Genomic DNA, 19,853 nt, shown 5'->3' with positions numbered 1-19,853 from the left:
AGAAACTTCGCACACATGACAATTGTCTTTTGTCTTGGTTCATTAACAGACTGTCCCCCGTGTAGGAAAGGGGTCCGGAATGGTTGTAAATTCATTTTTTTTTCAAAACTATCACTTTTAATAAGACCTTCTCAGTGAAGCGCTATAATGTGACTAATGTCAAAGCTTGCACGTCTAACAAAAAAAACTTTTTTTTTTTTAATTATAAAGAGACTTTAAGATATTTTATGTGATATTTGCTGTATGATTTACATCGCAAACTTTTTCAGGGTTCGGCTGATGCACAGGCTCTAACAGCCAAGCCAGCCACCTGTAATCCCTACGCAAACAGGGGGTTTAGGCTGCGATCAGCATTTAACATCTCACCGGCAGCTAAGCAAATGGAGTTTTACCCAAGTGAGGAGCACTCCTTCATCGACCCCGGAATGGTGAAAGACTGCAAGTTACATGCAGCATATACAGTCACCGTGAATCATCAATTACTAAAACCTTTGAGGCAGAAGGTAGCTTGATTTGAGTGATGTGAAAAAATAACTACTTTTGGGGTTAATTACCATAAAATCTTTATTTTTAGTTAAACAGGAAAGCTAGCCTATGGGTGTGGTTTGAATAAAGTGGGTACATTAGGCGCGCTGACTGGTCACTGTAGTAAGTTCATTTGTAGCTGCAAAGTATCCCCTCTCTGTTTCTGCTCTGTTACTTGAACCTGTCTAGAGCTATGGGCCTTTTGAAAGGCATGCAGTCCGACAAAGAACTCAAAAATATGTTTTTTACAAAGAAACCTTCAATATACACTGCCGTACCTTGGCATTCATTCATCTTCAGATAATCAAACTCCACGGCTAAAGCAATCCTTTTTAATCCAAATCAACACTTAACACCTGATTTAACATTTCGAATTTGAACTAATGTGCAACTTTCCAGGGACGCAAAGGAGTGATGCCACTGCAAATATTTTGGGGGTGGGGAGAAAAATGTGTGAAAAGAAGTAACAGGCCACCGCGTCCTTTGCTTCTGTCGCCTACACCACAAATGCCGTCACTCCAGCCTTCCTCGTCCTGCAACACCTGGGGAATCGGGAACATAGATGCCAGCCAAAAAATGTAGTAGGTTCACACAAAGAACAAGTAGAGCATAACAAAAAAAAAACACACACACACACAAATGAAGAAAATGAAAGGGGCCCGCACCCGTAGAGAGCTCAAGGGATCAGTCCAGTACACGCCACAAGGTCCAGCAATGGCTTGTCCCGAGGGTTGAGGGACAATAGTGGGGCAGAATTGACAATCTGCTCCCGTTTGGTGAAGGTAAGCAGGAAGAGCAAGGGTGCCAAAAGCCAGCAAAGTGGCACGAACGGCCGGCCAATGGGAGGCCAAGCATGTTTTGAATCACGCCCTCAAGGCATCATGCCTCCAAAGCGGGGGCCAGCCACTGCTTCGGGGTGGCACGGCGCAGTTGGATTGCGAGACCCACCTACACCCAACAAACAAGAGATCGTTGCAGCATCAAAGGGCAAAAAAGCGGTGAAAAAGAGGCAGCTAATGGAGCTCAAGGAGTTTGAGAGACCACCACGGGGTGCCAGACCTGGTTCTTATCTTGGGATGCCTCACTGCAGGGTAAGGCGGTCAGAGAGGGTGAAGGGGCGCACAACACAGCACTCTCAGCATGCACACTGGTCGGCAGGGCACACCTGATAATCCAAGGTAGCATGCTGGGCCTAAAGTTAGGAGATGGTGGAATACCTCTCCCCCCTGCACAAATGGTAAAGCTCCAGCTCAAGGACCCCAGTCACAAACGATAAACGCTGGATTGAAGCAGGCGCTAACTTGGTTATTAATCATCATAAAAGTGCTTGGTCATGTGATGTATACAGGGAGTGCAGAATTATTAGGCAAGTTGTATTTTTGAGGATTAATTTTATTATTGAACAACAACCATGTTCTCAATGAACCCAAAAAACTCATTAATATCAAAGCTGAATATTTTTGGAAGTAGTTTTTAGTTTGTTTTTAGTTTTAGCTATGTTAGGGGGATATCTGTGTGTGCAGGTGACTATTACTGTGCATAATTATTAGGCAACTTAACAAAAAAAAATATATACCCATTTCAATTATTTATTATTACCAGTGAAACCAATATAACATCTCAACATTCACAAATATACATTTCTGACATTCAAAAACAAAACAAAAACAAATCAGTGACCAATATAGCCACCTTTCTTTGCAAGGACACTCAAAAGCCTGCCATCCATGGATTCTGTCAGTGTTTTGATCTGTTCACCATCAACATTGCGTGCAGCAGCAACCACAGCCTCCCAGACACTGTTCAGAGAGGTGTACTGTTTTCCCTCCTTGTAAATCTCACATTTGATGATGGACCACAGGTTCTCAATGGGGTTCAGATCAGGTGAACAAGGAGGCCATGTCATTAGATTTCCTTCTTTTATACCCTTTCTTGCCAGCCACGCTGTGGAGTACTTGGACGCGTGTGATGGAGCATTGTCCTGCATGAAAACCATGTTTTTCTTGAAGGATGCAGACTTCTTCCTGTACCACTGCTTGAAGAAGGTGTCTTCCAGGAACTGGCAGTAGGACTGGGAGTTGAGCTTGACTCCATCCTCAACCCGAAAAGGCCCCACAAGCTCATCTTTGATGATACCAGCCCAAACCAGTACTCCACCTCCACCTTGCTGGCGTCTGAGTCGGACTGGAGCTCTCTGCCCTTTACCAATCCAGCCACGGGCCCATCCATCTGGCCCATCAAGACTCACTCTCATTTCATCAGTCCATAAAACCTTAGAAAAATCAGTCTTGAGATATTTCTTGGCCCAGTCTTGACGTTTCAGCTTGTGTGTCTTGTTCAGTGGTGGTCGTCTTTCAGCCTTTCTTACCTTGGCCATGTCTCTGAGTATTGCACACCTTGTGCTTTTGGGCACTCCAGTGATGTTGCAGCTCTGAAATATGGCCAAACTGGTGGCAAGTGGCATCGTGGCAGCTGCACGCTTGACTTTTCTCAGTTCATGGGCAGTTATTTTGCGCCTTGGTTTTTCCACACGCTTCTTGCGACCCTGTTGACTATTTTGAATGAAACGCTTGATTGTTCGATGATCACGCTTCAGAAGCTTTGCAATTTTAAGAGTGCTGCATCCCTCTGCAAGATATCTCACTATTTTTGACTTTTCTGAGCCTGTCAAGTCCTTCTTTTAACCCATTTTGCCAAAGGAAAGGAAGTTGCCTAATAATTATGCACACCTGATATAGGGTGTTGATGTCATTAGACCACACCCCTTCTCATTACAGAGATGCACATCACCTAATATGCTTAATTGGTAGTAGGCTTTCGAGCCTATACAGCTTGGAGTAAGACAACATGCATAAAGAGGATGATGTGCTCAAAATACTCATTTGCCTAATAATTCTGCACTCCCTGTAGTAATGGTATACTGGAGTGATTTGTTATTTGATTTATGACCATGCGTCAATGTGGCAGTTTGATTTATGATTAAATGGACCTCCCTGTTTGAATGATTTATGACTGTATTTGTGATTTATGACCTGTTGGCAGTACAGTATTCCATTGATTTGTCACTGAGAAATTGGGGATTGTGATAAAATCTAATAAAGCTGCCGCAGGGAACTTCCAACTACCAAGCATGAACTGTGCACTTATGAGTGGAAGTGGCCGTGTGCAAAGTTTATGTACATGGCTTCACAACTGCCATAGTTTCACGGCCATTTCTTAATGAATGGAAAAGCCTCCACACACACACAACTTTCTGACTAGCGGGTGTTATAGATAAAGATCAGTTCAGCCCCCAGGCAGGAGAAAGGATGTGGTGTTATGACCAAAGCTGAACAGAGTTCCGGTCTCTGTCAGCTAAACATCCGGTGATTGTCCTCTAATGACATATTTCGCCTGTATCTCAATAAAAAAGGTACTCTGTGAAACAAAACTGGTGATAATGTAAAGTACTCGAATACCTTTTGATAGAGTTTGCACTATATAAAACGGCAGTGTCACCTTGCCCATCTGTAAAAACATATTGTCTGTTCGACTCTGCATGTCTTCCTCAATTCTAAACTGAGAGAAAGGAAGAGTCACTTAAGAAGCTTTGCAGAAACATGTTAATGCAGCCAAAGAATCTCACAAAGTGTGTGCTGCTTCGGGCAAAATGCGCGGAGGTAAACACATTGTGCGCGACTGCTTAGAGGGAACTATGGCTGGGGGGGGGGGGGTTAATGCATCATGTTGGTTCACACAGAGTCAAAAGGCAGCTGTTTTCATTCACTTGCTATTTCCACAGAGACTCTGACTGGCATTTATGGGTCCATGCCAAAGAACACACACAAACCAGCCTGGAGGCGTTCAGTAAAAGCGTGCCGTGGGGGCATTTAATGTGAGACTTTCTAGGGACGAAAAGAAGCGATGCCACTGCAAACATTTTGGGGGGAGACGGGGGGGATAGGGGGGCGGGGAAAGTGTGAAAAGAAGCGACAGGCCGCCACATCCTTTGCTTCTGTGGCCTACACCAGGAATGCTGCCACTCCAGCCTTCCCCCGCCCTGCAACGTCCGGGGAGCCGGGTACACAGCCTCACTTCATTTAATGGCATTTAGGGCCTAATTCTGCATTGTGATCACCTCTGCCATGTCAAGTGGTAGCAGAGGAGCAGATGTTTCAGAGCTACTGCCAGACTCTTCTGCTGAAGATGATGTACACTAGGCTAAAAAATCCGGATACAAAGACAGCTTTGGAAAATTGGATTAAGGAGAAATGGCTAAACTACAAAGATATATGCAGTCAAACCTGTAAACCAGGATCACTAGAATTAAGTCATATAATGACCTTACCTTAGACTACTCTGAATAGCCAAGAACATGTCAAATAATCAGGGGCACACTCGGACAAAAATAGGCTTGCGAACCAGTATCAAAATGGCACCCATTAGCTAACAACACAAATGAAATAGTGGCCACATTTGCAAATCATGCCAGTTTCTAACTTGTAAAGACACGCTGTAAGGGTATTATACAAGGTAAGGGCGATTGCACTCATTTCTGTATGCTGCAGGCAATGCTTATAATATCATGGAACTCACAAGACTGTTGTATGGCAATGTAAAGCATTACAAATAAATACCATGGGAACAAGTATGTATTTTGGGGAAGCAAAGACGAGTAGAATAATATTGGTGTAGGTAAAAAGGTCAGGTAACAGATGCCGGAGGCGTGCCCTAGGTTTGCCTGTCTGCGCCGGACCGCGCCCAGAAACCTGGCTGTCGGACCACCCACAGGTACTCCACTGTCAAACTGCAGGCCCTGGACCCCAGGCACCACAAAAACTGCTGCCTTGCTTCCCCTCACTCAATGGCAGGGCTGTTAACCTGCAACTCAACACTCCTGCCTCCACAGATACCTGCACCACTCCCACTTCTGTGACAGCAAATCTCCCATAACCTCTCCTTTGCCTCCTGCTCAATTCCTGGACTCTCTGTAAACATGTCACTGAAGTCGGGGACACAACACCACCCCTGCCCCTGATGCGACTGTCATCACAGGCACCTGGCAAAACCCTTTCTCCACCCCTGACACCGCCGCTGTAACACCCACATGCTGGAGCTGGCACACCAAAACCGCAGCAACAAACATGGCAGAGGCATTGCCAACACCCACAAAGAAACAATCTGATGTACCACCACCGAGGACAAGATCACACCGACCATGGAACACCTCAATTTCCAAATCCACACCAATGACAGAACGACCATCAAAGTCACCCTTGCCTACAAACTCCCTAGTACCACGTACCAGTTACTAGAATGCCATTTCTGACTTCATCGCCCCACTAGCTATCAATTCCAAGCACTACATCTTCCTAGAAGACCTCAAATTCCACCTGGATCACCCCACAGACACTAACTTTGCCAACCTCCTGGAATGCATGAGCAATATCGGCCTGACCCAGCTGGTCACTGTCTCCACACACAGAGCAAGACACACACTGGACCTGAGATTCAAGGCCAGCGACAGAGTCAAATACAGCGTGCCACAGGACTCACCTGGTCCGACCACTCCATGGTCCACTTCACCATTGCAGGGTCACCATGTACAGCCACCAGCCCCCCAACAACACCTTCGGCAGCTAGAACAAAGTAACACAGACCCAACTGATGGAAAACCTCAACAACACCCAGCCAGACCCCGCAACTAAGCTGGAACAACAGCAGTCCAGAACTTCACCACCTTGATCACCAACCCAGCCAACCAAGTCACCCCATCAAACAAGCTAGGACCCACAGAGCTACCAAGCAAAGTCTGCTGGTATACACCAGAACTCAGGTCAATGAAACACAGCTACAAACTACTATAGAGAAGATGGCGCACCAGCGGAGACACCACAGACCGAGCCACTTTCAAGTCTGCCGCAAACAAATGCCACCACCAACTTAAGGACGCCCTGACAAACCGCACTGAAGCTAGCCACAAACACACTAAGGAACTATTCAGCAATATTAGACTGGATGCAGGATACTGCTTTGTTAGCCGAGTGGAGTATTTGAAAATGGATAATGTATGACAGAACCATGCATGCCATTACCACCCAAGTCTTTACCATGACTATCTCTTTTCCACGCATGCCTCTATAGCTAAAATGTTAGTTTCTTCACAGGTTAAGTATAAACCCTTATCTTTTTACAATTTTGTGTTGTAAAGGCGTACATGGTGAAAGCATGTGTGTGGCTAAAACAATTAACAGGTAAGTAAAATCCCTTTTTTTAAAATACATATTTAAAAAATATATATTTATATAAATATTTTTATACCCACCCAAAAACCCATACCCACTCAAATCACTTAAAACCCCTGGCACCAAAAATCCCACGCCCACCCTAAACCCTAAAAAACACCCTTGCCCTAACACACTCACACACACATATATTTTTACACTTACCTGCAAAGTCCTTATCCTCCTTGCCAGGATGTCCAAAGCCACCATTGGGAATGATCCTGATGCATTTTGGGTGCCTTTTTGAAGTTTTCATCTGATTACCATCAGATCCAAGTTGATGGTAATAGCATTTCCCATTTTTTGCAACTCGGAAATGCTATATACACGCAATTAGGAAATGCTACGTATATGCAGTTTCTGAATCACAAATAGGAAATCCCTCTTTGGGATTTCCTATTGTGGGAATCGCAAAATGCGATTTCCCCTGGGTAGAAATCGCATTTTGCGACGCTGCTTTGGCCTTTGTACATTAGGAAAGGCAGTTTTGCATATAGCGATTCGGACCGTTAAGAAATGCAAATTCCTTTCATACATATGGGCCTTAAACTAGAGTGCATCAGCACCTTGGCAAACAAAAATTAGAGTAACATATGATGGACTCAATATATTTGCCTAACAGTGGCTGTCTGTCATCTTTTTATTGCCTGCACACCTCATCCCACTCAGCAGAAGAAAGGCAGCCCGAGGTTTACAACCTTATTCCTGCCATTATATGTTGAATGGCCTGGCTGTAAGCAGGGCAGGGACAAATTCTGCTACAAATGGGTGGTATGGTCCTTGGCTACACAAGTTGCAACGTCTACTGAGGATGGCCTCGGGCTATGCACCATTCTTTCTTTCTAACACCTAAAAGCCTCTGGTCTTGCACTTTTGCTGGTACACAATTGGAAGGATCCTGAAGCAGCACATGCAGGAGGTCTTGTCCAGTAGCATGAATGATAACACAGAGTTTGGAGGAAGGAGGTTCCCAAACACCTGTTGCTTCTACAGCAGAAGAGACACTTTTGCTGGAGGATGCAAAGTAACTCTGTAGACCCTGGGCAATGGAGGAACAAGAGAGACCAGCTACATACTTATCCACCCACAATGGTGTGAAAGGTACTTGGCTGCCTGCTGATGAGATGGACAGGGTTTGGAAATTCGACACAGGCAAGCAGCGGAGGAATAAAGACTCATCGTTCTGCTCCAGTCTACATTAATTACCCAAACGAGGGGGGGCGTGGACAAGGTGTCAAGATGGCGGTCGCACTTTCATAGTGCTCTGGACCCCTCCGTCACCCGCCTCCTGTAAAGAACACAATCCATCCCCATCAGCATCACTGACAGACACCCGGGGCCCTGCTGCCTCCCCGGAGATAAGAAAATGAACTTTTTCGACCCTTCGACCCGAGCGCAGACGGGTGGATCGCCGCAGCTGCCTGCGACCAAGATGGAGGACAGCAGGTAAAGGTCCGGTGCAGGCCGCTGGGAGCCGGGGACGCCGCGGCAGCTCATGTGCGTCCGCGTACCCAGCCGCAGCGCTTCAGTGTGGAGAGAAGCGGTGCGCCGCTTCAGTGTGGTGAAGAGCGGCGCGCCGTGCTGCCGACGTCGGGTCGCAGCCAGGTTCGGCCGGAGACGAACTGGGATCTACAGTTCTCAGCCGCCCCCCCTCCTGGGACAGGGGGCGGAGGAGAGAGGATCTCACCAGCCTTTGGCCCGGACACGGGCGAAATAACGGCCCGCGGCGGCCTGAGCCCTGGAGTCCAGGCTGTGAGCAGGCGCCGCAGCACACAGCATACAGAGGCCTGGGGCGCGGCAAAGCCAATGCGCACCCGTAGGCCTCCTCGCGATGGGAGAGGAATCGTGCCCCGCTAGAGGCTAAATCTGAGAAGCACTACACAGGGGTGAGCCGTTGGCTGGGGCGGCCACCCGGATATAGGAGTGAAGGACCCGTGCTGCTGGAGGAAAGGAGACTTCTCTCATGTTTCTCCCCTCTCTCTTCCTCGCTGGAGAGGGACACCCGGACCGGGGTAGTAATTCCTGGCTGAGTGGCGGAAGCTGGCCCTTTTCTCCCTTGGCCCCCCACTCTCCCAACCCCTCAGTGTGTGACTGAGACCTGGAAGTCACCCCGGGGGTGGTCTGGAGCGCTGGTAGGAGCGGGGGCACCTTCCTAGGAATGCCAACTACTGAAAGAAAACAGGCTAGCTGTCAAAGGACTGCAGCTTCCTGGGTCCTCGATATCGCTTGGCTGACCCGGGGAGTGTGGGATGACCCGGCGGACCTGGGGCCCAGACAGAAATACCCTTGGCCCTGAACTCATATGTGGCGACCCCACCGGATTGCGCTGCGGAGCCAGCCACTGAGGCTCCTGCGGGACGAAGACCAGGGCTGAAACGCCATGGGCAAGGACAAGTCGGCACAGCAGATGGCGACGCAAACACACATGGACCAATTCACCACAGGTGCAACTGGGTCCCGGATAGAAGATCGTGCCCCAAGCGAAGGTGGCGAACCACAGACGACATGTGGTGACCTGGCAACGATTCTTCAAGCGATCCAGGAATCCCAAGTGGCCGTTGAATCCAAGATAGGAGAAGTTAGGGTAGACGTGGCCCTGATCCGGCAGGACCTCCGCAATGCCACAGCCCGAATTACAGAAGCCGAATCCAGGATTTCCAAGGTGGGAGACGACGTGACCGCTCTCAAGGCTCAAGTCTCCGCGCTGATGACTCGCACATCGGAGCTGCACCGGAGAGCTGAAGACGCCGAAAACAGGTCTAGGCATAACAACCTTCGTATGGTGGGCCTTTCTGAAACCACAGCAGAATCATCCTTGGCCGCGTACTTGGAGGATTGGTTCCGCTCTTGGATGCCAGCAGATAGCCTCACACCATGGTTTGCGATCGAGCGAGCCCACAGGGCCTTGCAGTCGAAACCCCCACCGGGCTCCCCAACCAGATCAGTGATACTTCGTCTCTTCAATTTTAAGGACAGAGACGCGGTGCTGCAAGAAGCGCGCTCTAAAGGAGACCTTTTCTGCAACGGGGCGAAGGTCCTCCTTTTTCCCGACTACACGCGAGAAGTACAACAACAGCGTCGCTCATTCACTGAGGTGAAACAGAAGCTGAGAACAATGGACATTCAGTACCGTCTTCTATTTCCGGCAAGACTCCGTGTGGTCTACAGTAATAAGACTTATTTTTTTATCAGCCGGCCACGGCATGGACCTGGTTGATGGAGGAGGTTCCTTTGGGTCCATACAGAGATGGGTCTAGACCCCTGCGGGAAGCACTATTGAGTCACCAGAAGGGGCAGCAACCCGATTGACGCTGTCGCATGTGCTTGCGGCGGCGCAGGGTGCGACACGGATCCCATTCGGACTCACCTTTGGAGACCAGCCAGGTGGAACCGCGGAGCCCACGACCACTGGAAGACTCTGAGGACGCCTGGGGGGGGCCAAGACCCGCAGAGTGCGAGGCGGGCCCAATCGGGGCCCCTGGAAGACACGGCCTTGTCCCGCAGTCCGGTGCTGTGATCTCACCAATGAGAAACCTCTAAGAAGGAAACAGACTGCTGGGTTGATGAAACTATGTCAAGCTTAATCAATTACCGTTTACTGTGCTTCTGTACTTGATTCGACATTATGAAGGGGTCCACCACCACTGCTGCCCTATCAGTTGACGGTTCACCTCACTAGTTCCAGAAGTGAGGTGCTATATATGGATGACAGATGCTTCTGGGGGGAAGTATGGGGTGGGGTCGGAATTGGGGGGCGAGGGAGTTCAGGCCTGTTTTAAAGGCCGATGTTACAGTTTTTATGTTATTGCAATGTTTGTGTTTATTATTTAATGTACAGAGCAGGGAACGTAGAGATTCAACCGACACAGTAGGGGCACATGCTCCGCGGCGACAGGGACAAGACAAAGGTTCCCCAAGATCCCCAGGCCCAGCAAAAGAGAGTTTTGGTAGTCACTATGGGAACTTTCCAACCACCCGCCCCCATGAATCAGACACAGGTCATCTCGTGGAATGTTAATGGCCTCCTAGACAAGATTAAGCGTACCGCAGTGTTCGCCTTCATACACCGATATCGACCGGAGATACTCCTGCTGCAGGAGACACATCTCCTGGGAGAGAACTGCCCCTTCTTGACCCGCAGGGGTTTTGATAGGGTGAACCATGCATGGTTCACGCGGCGGATCGTGGGGGTGGCCGTACTACTGCACCAGACATTTCCCATGAGAAACATCCAGGTGTGGAGAGACCGACAGGGGCGCTATGTGGCCATCACTGGCAAAGTTGAGGGAGCCACAGTTAACATGGTCAGTGTTTATGCTCCTCCTTCACTGGTTCGTAGAACCCTCGAGGACCTCACCAAGTTACTTTTAGACCTACCACCTGGGCTTACTATGGTGGGAGGTGACTTTAACGCAACCCCAGATCTGGCCTTGGATGTAGCCGGTCTGCTCTCCGTATACAGACACGCAACAGCAGCGGGAATCACTGGATGGTTCTCTGCGACGGGCTCTGTGATGCTTGGAGGGTATGGCACCCAAGACGGCGACAATTTACCCACACTTCAGCAGACCATGGCTCGCAATCCAGAATTGACCTGGTGCTACTACCAAGCACGGACTGCGCAGCTCTCTCTCACATTGAAATACTAGCCAGGGGAATCTCTGACCATGCCCCACTTCGGTTCGTCATGGGTCCCGCTCGGTCTCAGTCCCGTCCCATGTGGCGATTAAACATGTGGTACCTCCAAGACAGGAGTTACAGTGAGCAGCTGCGGCAAGCACAGCGAGAGTACTTTGAATTGAATGAAGGGTCAGTAACCTCCCCGGGCACTTTATGGGCGGCGAGTAAGGTGGTGCTGCAGGGTACGGCTAAAAGCCTGATACAAGACCAAGAACGCGCATGAGCCCAGCGTATTGAACAGCTGGAGCTCTGGGCGATGGGTCTCGAAAACGAGAATGCAACAAACTCAATTGTAGGGGCGGGGCGACAACTACTCCTAATCCGTGAAGAAATCCGAGATCAATCCCTGTAGGCGGCGAAGCACCTGTGGAGGGCTACAATGGCGAAAATCTATGGGTGGGGGGACAAAACGGGGAAAATGCTATATTGGCTGGTATCTCACCACCAGGATTGTCCCTGAAATCTACGACGGGGAGGGGAATCTCGTTGCGAAACACCGAGAAATAGCGAATACCTTTGCCAGGTATTACCAAACACTATACCAAGCGTCTGCACTGATCGATCTGTGTCAGCCCCGTCGACTGTTGGACGAGGTTCCCCTCCCACGACTACCCACGGTAGAGGTGCGGATCTTGGACGAATCTATTAATGCAGAGGAAATAGGGGCAGCCACTTCGACACTAGGTTCCGGGAAAACGCCGGGCCCCGGCGGGTTCCCCTCGGAATATTACAAAGCTTTCAGGGAAGACTTAAAACCATATTTGTTAAAACTCTTTACAGAAGTGGAAAGTCATGGATCCTTCCCCCGAGAGTTAGATGCCGCCACCAGTGTAGTACTCCCCAAAACCCAACCCCCCTTGCCGCACTGTGCAGATTATAGGTCTGTATCGCTGATCAATACTGAAGTAAAAACCTTTGCCGCTATCCTTGCCGCCCTTCTCAAGAGGGTTCTGCCGCAACTGATCCACTCAGACCAATGTGGATTCATGGCAACCCGCAGTACCCGGCTTGTATCCGTCGACTACACGTGGCTCTGGCTGAACGTCGCCGACTGCCCGAGACCTTCCCCTTATCGACTTTGAAAAGGCCTTTGACTTGGTTGACTGGTGGTTTCTCTTTTTGGTGCTCCGGGCGTGGGCTTGGGACCGAGGTTCTGTCTTCTGGTTCAGGTGCTATACGCCAATCCCACAGCCCGCGTACAGGTCAACGGGGCCTTGTCCTCAACTTTTGAGGTTCATCGGGGCACGCATTAAGGATGCCCCTTGTCCCTACTTCTGTTTACCCTGGCCATTGAACCTCTGGCCCAGATGATTAGGACAGACCCAGTATATCGCGGCTGGAACTGGGGTCACTCCCAGGAGGATAGGATAGCGCTATATGCAGATGACGTCCTGTTGTACATGTAGGAGCCCAGTATAACAGGCCCGCGTAGTCTATGCCTTTTATGGCGCTATGAGCAGGCGTCGGGACTAAAGATGAACCCTACCAAATCGATATTGATCCCACTGGCTAGTTCACATGACTGCTTTGATTGGCAGGACACAATACCGCTGCGCGGGCTCAGCTTCAAATACCTGGGTGCCCCTTCTGCCTGAACTGATGTGGGCCAAGAACCTGTCACCGTTGTTGGCGCACATCAAAACAGACCTGCAGAGATGGCAAACTCTGCCACTAAATGTGATGGGCCGAGTGGCCCTATACAAGATGATGATCCTGCCAAGGCTCCTATATACCTTTAAGAATTTTCCCCTCGCTCCTGGTTTAGAGCCCTTGAAAGCGCCACAGGGCTGTTCCTCTGGAAGGGTGCCAGACACAGAGTAGCGACTCAACACTGCCGAAAAGGGATATACGACGGGGGCCTGGGATCCCTATCTGTATTATTTAGCAACCCAGTTAATAGTGATCCACAATTGGTTCAATGGGGGATGGTGTGACCCGGCCTATCGGGTAGAGTTGGGGATCCTCGGTTTCCCGCATATCCTCAATGTGCTGTATGGAAAGCCCCTCCCCCGAGACATGGAGGAGATAACCAGGGTGGTTTTCTTGGCGTGGCGCGCTGCATTCAGACATACCCGCTGGAATACCGTTATCACCCATCAGACCCCAATGTGGAGGGGGAAGTGGTTAAGCGCGACTGCAGCGCTGGAGGGGTTCGCAGAATGGGACCTGCTGGGCATCTCCTTGGTGGGAGATGTGTGGAAAGGAGAAGCTATGAAATCATTTCAAGACCTACAGGTAGACTTCCAACTAACTCAGGCACAGTTCTTCAGATATCTCCAGCTTAGAAATGCCCGGAGGGTCCACTTGCCAGCCGCAGGGCCCTTGCCAGAATTTAACCCACTTGAGGCCAAACTACTTATGGGGAACCTGGGGGGGGGGAGGGAAGGTGTCTCCCAAATCTATAAAATGTTAATTAACAACGCTCCCGGGGACCTGGGCTCAGTTAGAGCCAAATGGGAGTCATGGGTTGGGGCCTTGGAAGAGACAGAATGGAGGGAGGCTATGACGGCACCCAGGGTATTGGCAGTGTCGGTTAGACTCCGTACAGTGCAATTCTACTACTTACACGGAGCATATCTGACACTGTCCAGACTACACCGAGCGGGTCTCCGCCCCTCCGCCCAAGATGCTCGAGCGAGCCTGCTAATTTCTTCCATATGGTTTGGACTTGTCAAGTGATACAGATATATTGGGGCAAAGTGATCCAAGAACTGGGGAAGGCCCTGGGACAAGAGGTACAGAGGTCCGCAAAGTTAGTCCTGCTAGGGGTGATGGAGGAAATGGGAGGATCATGGGCGAAGCGAGCTCTGGCTGCTACAGCCATGCTGGTTGCCAAAAGAGACATCGCCGCTGCCTGGAACTCCTCCGATGGTCCGTCACTCCGAAAGTGGAGAAGGGGTGTTGACTGGTGCGCAAACCAAGAGAAATTGGTATATGAATCCAGAGGCTACCCGCGGAAATTTGAGAAAATATGGGGAAGATGGGTGGACATGCTGCCATAAGAACGGGGTGAGAACATGACTATGACTGTTGTAACAAGATTTAAATCGAGGTGTACCTTTTGGCCCATACTACTGTCCAAATACTATTGTCAATTGTGGGTTGACGCTGGAATTTACTGCATTGTAAATGTCTTCTGTTCTGTACTTTACTTTATGTTTCTTTCCCCTTTTTTCTCTCCTTTAAAAACAATAAAACTTGTTTATCAAAAAAATAATTACCCAAACGACAATGATGGGAAGGGAGCAAAGGAGAATCTTCTGCTTGAGCAGGGAGTCTCTGCTAATAATGCCATATATTTTTCTGTGCCCTCTTTGAATTGGCATTTGTAAAAGCTAAATTTCTACTTGCCAATAGCATGCAGGCAAGTGACCAATTTCTGCAAAGACATAAAGGATTCAAATAAGCTCCTTCCGATTCAGAGGACTGTGTGGTTTGACGAATTAATTATCAACATATAATCAGAAGTAGCACAGTGTAATATACCCATCCTGGTAAAGGCAAGACTTCACTATTCAGGTACAACCAATATATAGAAAAGAAGAGATTAGTTGGGGTGCTCCATTTAGGTTGGCACAATTATGAAATGCAGTAATTAATCAATGACATTATTTACTATAATAGAGTACTGTTGGGCGTCAACCAAAGTCATTCCTGTATCAGAGGTAATGAACTTTAAACCCCATAAAATAAACCCCATCACTCCTGTGCCACATTCAGGTGTTTGAGAGGTAGACAGAAATTAGTAAGGGATGGGCAAGATTAACAAGAGACAACAGTTGGTAAGTCGTCAATGAAATTATCACTGTTAAGTAGGCAACAACACGAAGAAAAACTTCATGTTGAGGAACTCAGACATGTGAGTACTAAACTCAGCTATAGCTAATGATCACATAATGTGTGATTCGGGGCACATCATTTCATTTCATGGCATGGTAAATTTTAAAATGTGCACTGTACGTTGTTGACTGTGTCAATATGAAAGACGCCATAAAAAATTGTTCATTGTGCTTTCTAATAGTTTCCTGAGTATACGTTGCTACTACTACATTTCCGTCGCTAGTTAGTTTCTACATTTCATGGTCATGCTCCTCCAACAAAAATTCAAATACACGCAATTACAAACAGACTTTTAAAAAAATGCCAAACTAGGAGTTCAAAAGTCCAAATGCTGACCATCAGATCAATAATATATTCTATGTCTGGATTGTGTAATGACTTTGGGCCTGCTTTAGATTCGGCGGACGGATTACTCCTCACAACGGTGACGATAGCCCCTGCGTCGAAATAGAAATCCCATAGAACATAAAGTGATTTATATTTCGGCAGACGGGCTATCTGTCACTGTTGTGACAGAGTAACACAACCATCGAAATCGAAATCCGGCCCTCTATGTTTTTGCCACTGTTACCTTTCTTTCCTTTATGTGTCTGATTAATTAAAATCATTACAAATAAAATCCACAAAAAGGTCATCAGAAAACACATCCATTCAATAAATAAAAACATTTTTCAAGGAAAGCAATATAAATACACATAACAGAGATATATATATTGTTGATACGCCTCCTGAATCAACATGTCACAACCAAATAAGTCATTGATCTAATTAGTTGCCAATAAGTGAGTGACCTATATTAAAGATGTCACTGCTAGAAGTAAAGTGCAAATGCAATAAATAGTAATCTGTGTGTTCAGATTGATCTTGTTAACTATTCGGTCCCTTTAAGTATAACTGCTACACAACTAAAACTAAAGGGTGAATACAAATAAAAGTATTCATTAAGACTAAAAACGTGGATAACTAACATGTTAAAACTGAGGAACCACAGGTATATATATAACTGTCCGTTGCCTGAACCTTGGGCTTTGACTACCACTGAAAGTTGTTCTTGACCTAGGCCTTCTAAAAGTGCTACTTAAATTTTATAGTGACTACGTTTCTCATACTAATTTCCCAGTTATTGCATAATGCATAATTCCTGATAGGGTTATACTAGCACATCCATGCAATTGTAACTCATATTCAAGGAAGCTTGCAAAGTACCAGCAAGCCAATGTTACCTATTTCGGCAGTAAGATAGTTAAGTAGGCTGTATGGAGATTAGTATGACATGGATTTTGGAAAAGATTATGTATATGTGAAGTATGAAACAAAAGTGCAATTAATAGCGAAATAAAGTCTTCATGGTCACTATAGATACAGGATACAGAGCAGGACGACAAACTGATGTTATGTATAGATCAGCTTCTTTTCTACTTTAACTGTGTGTAATAACTATAAGGTGCATGTCAATGTCTGTTCTTTAAAAAATTAAGGGCCATATTTATACTTTTTGACGCACAACTGCGCCAACGCAGTTGTGCGTCAAAAAATTTAACGCCGGCTAACGCCATTCCAAAGCGCCATGCGGGCGCCTTATTTATGGAATGACGTTAGCCGGCGCAGCTGACTGGTGTGCGTCAAAAAAAATGACCCACACCAGGCAGCGCTGGCGTAAGGGAAAATGGAACTTGGGTGTCAAAAAATGGGGCAAGTCAGGTCTGAGGCAAAATATTGGCCTCAACCCGATTTGCGCCATTTTTTTTTACTCCCAAACCCCATTGAAATGACTCCTGTCTTAGCACAGACAGGAGTCATGCCCCCTTGCCCAATGGCCATGCCCAGGGGACTTATGTCCCCTGGGCATGGTCATTGGGCATAGTGGCATGTAGGGGGGCACAAATCAGGCCCCCTTATGCCACAAAAAAATTACAAAAAAAATACTTACCTTCAGTTCCCTGGGATGGGTCCCTCCATCCTTGGGCGTCCTCCTGGGGTGGGCAAGGGTGGCAGGGGGTGTCCCTGGGGGCATGGGAGGGCACCTCTGGGCTCCTTCGGAGCCCACAGGTCCCTTAACGCCTGCCCTGACCAGGCGTTAAAAAATTACGCAAAAGCGGCTGGACGTCATTTTTTTTGACCCGCCCACTCCCGTGCGTCATTTTTGCACGGGAGTTTAAATAAGGCGCACATGCCTTGGAGTCATTTTTTAGACGGGAACGCCTACCTTGCATATCATTAACGCAAGGTAGGTGTCCACGCTAAAAAATGACGCAAACTCCAAGATCTTTGCCACTAGACCGGTCTAACGCCAAAGTATAAATATGGAGTTAGCTTTGCGTCGGATTTGCGTAAAAAAAAACGCCGCAATTCCGGAGCAAACAGAGTATAAATATGCCCCTAAATACTAACTTGCAGCTGACATCCTGGATCAGTATTGGATTGAAGCATTTATATAGGGCTTACTAATCTTATATTACCTACAAAGATAGCACGCTACAGTATGTGGAGCCTGAGGTCGGAAACATGCTGTCATTACTTTCACCCCATGTGAGAAGGTTTTCCAGTTGTGGCTAACGCCAATCGAGGTGCAGCTATCATGTTACTATAAAAAGCGTTTGGGGTGTTCTGGATGGTTTGGGGTACACTAGCAGATTTAATCTCAGCAAGCATCTCTATTGTGTTTGCATTTTTTCTTTTTCGCTTATTTTAATTTCTAATGCGGGCTGTGGTCCACTCGCAGAACTCATGAATCATGTGGAGGTAACAGATGTAGAACATGAGTGAAGGGAGTCAGACAGCTGCCCGGACAGACTGCGTTACACATTCTCCATTTTAGGATTGCCGTTATGAGACCTCAGGTAAGAGAGTTGCTAAAATGAACTGTTATATTGATCATTTTTTATCACTGACATTATGCTCAGATTATATGATTATAAAAAATATTCACTGCTTACCTGTTCATGTGACATCTGCAGACATTAGAATCGGACAAAATTCTGTAGCCTTATTCTGTAGATATGGCACGTACCAGATCAGTTTACAAAACTTGCCCCTTACCCCTACCATATTTGTATTATGTGGTAAGTACCAGTCCCTCCTAAACTCTACAGAAGGCACATAAGTGGCAATTACCCTGGCCTCTCTATCACAGTTGAATGCAAGACAGCTCCCAGGTGCACTGCAAAGGCCCGACCCTTCAGAAATGCAGGTACGTGAAGTCCGCAGAACGAAATTATCAGTCGTGACAATACTACTTACTTTTCAAACAAGAGACACAAATTTCACACTTGCCTTTTTTCGTTTCTTTTTAAGGTTATCATGTTTCTGTTCGATAATAAGCCCATTTCTGAGCATAGACGGATAATGTTTCAGTGGTGCCTCTTCCATTTCTTACACCAGTTCGGAAAAAGTATTGAAATGAAAAAGAATAAAACAAAAAAATATATATCTCGTGGACGAGCCAAAAATCTAAAAACGAGGCTGCAAAAAAACCTACCGGACTCCAAAACAGCGATCCCCGCAATAAAACCCCAAGCAACGCCAGAGGTGTCAGATCGATGCAACCGCCAAGGTCTCGGTTGGGCCCAAAAACGTGTCGCGAAGCGTGCAGGGACATCCACGCGTGAACGACAGTAAAAACACATAAGATGGTGGTTAGGTACACAGGGACTGTGGATCGGTCTAGACGTCACGAGAGACCAGGAAGTGCGAGGAGCCATTCTAACGACGACAGCTGGCTACATACTGTTTGGACTCGCACCTGAAGCAACTATATAAACTTGCCTGCGTAAAATGTAGCCTTATCATAACTCCTCATTGCGCTTGTTTTTTTTACTCACGAGCAAGAGAACTCAGTCGACTCGCGTTCAGCCTGAAATCTCGAATCTGCTGTTAACAACAATCGACTAGAAATCTACATCCTTTTTAGTATTCAATACCATTTACTCTTAGTAACGATCAGCCACATATTAAACACTGAAATCTAATATTATCAAGAAGAAACTATCAGTTTGAGCTTCGATTCTGGTGTCGTCAATGTAAAACTGTCACTGTCGAAGTATTCCGACTTCACACGGGGTCTGAAAGGGATTAGCCAATTCTGACAGCTCGCTTGGAAGCGAATAATTGCCCCTCACCCGCGCAGTTATAATTTTGTAAACGCTCATCGGCATCTCTTGTTAACGCAGGAGTGGGTTCCATAAGTGGCTTCGCGTCCACAAATAGGTCTGCTCGTTTACACAGAGGGGCGCAAGTCAATACATGCCAATAGCATAATTCGTGCCAAAATGTTGAAATGAGAAAGAAGATTTTGAAAAAAATATCGGGGGACTATTTTCCTGGGAGTCTCCCGATTTATTAACCAACTGTGGCGTTATTTTAGCTGTCTTCCACCTATAATTGCGTATGCTTCAATAGATGTCAGCAGGGAAACACATTGCCTTGATTTTATTTAAAAATCCCCCCATTTCCAGTTTTGAAATCTTTATCATGTATGTGAGCCAACAAATTAACAGGGAGAGAGGAGGCAGAGCCAAGCTAAGTCTATGGCTTTAAGAGCTTGTG

The 19,853-nt window shown here is 47.2% G+C and overlaps 1 protein-coding gene across 2 annotated transcripts in view; it reads right to left on the bottom strand.

Moving 5' to 3' along the window:
• The window catches only part of LOC138304314 (zinc finger protein 268-like), an 89,021-nt gene extending 70,056 nt beyond the window's left edge, over nucleotides 1-18,965 (bottom strand). Inside the window, exon 1 of one of the 2 annotated variants that reach the window (XM_069244267.1) lies at nucleotides 18,582-18,965. The gene's annotated coding sequence lies outside the window, so the exon portion shown is untranslated. The remainder of the gene's footprint in view (nucleotides 1-18,581) is intronic. The other variant, XM_069244268.1, reaches the window with a different exon arrangement.
• Between the last annotated feature and the right edge of the window lie 888 nt (nucleotides 18,966-19,853).

This window comes from Pleurodeles waltl, chromosome 7, assembly GCF_031143425.1.
Source record: "Pleurodeles waltl isolate 20211129_DDA chromosome 7, aPleWal1.hap1.20221129, whole genome shotgun sequence".
NCBI lineage: Eukaryota > Metazoa > Chordata > Amphibia > Caudata > Salamandridae > Pleurodeles > Pleurodeles waltl.
This window is presented reverse-complemented; position numbering and strand designations above follow the sequence as displayed.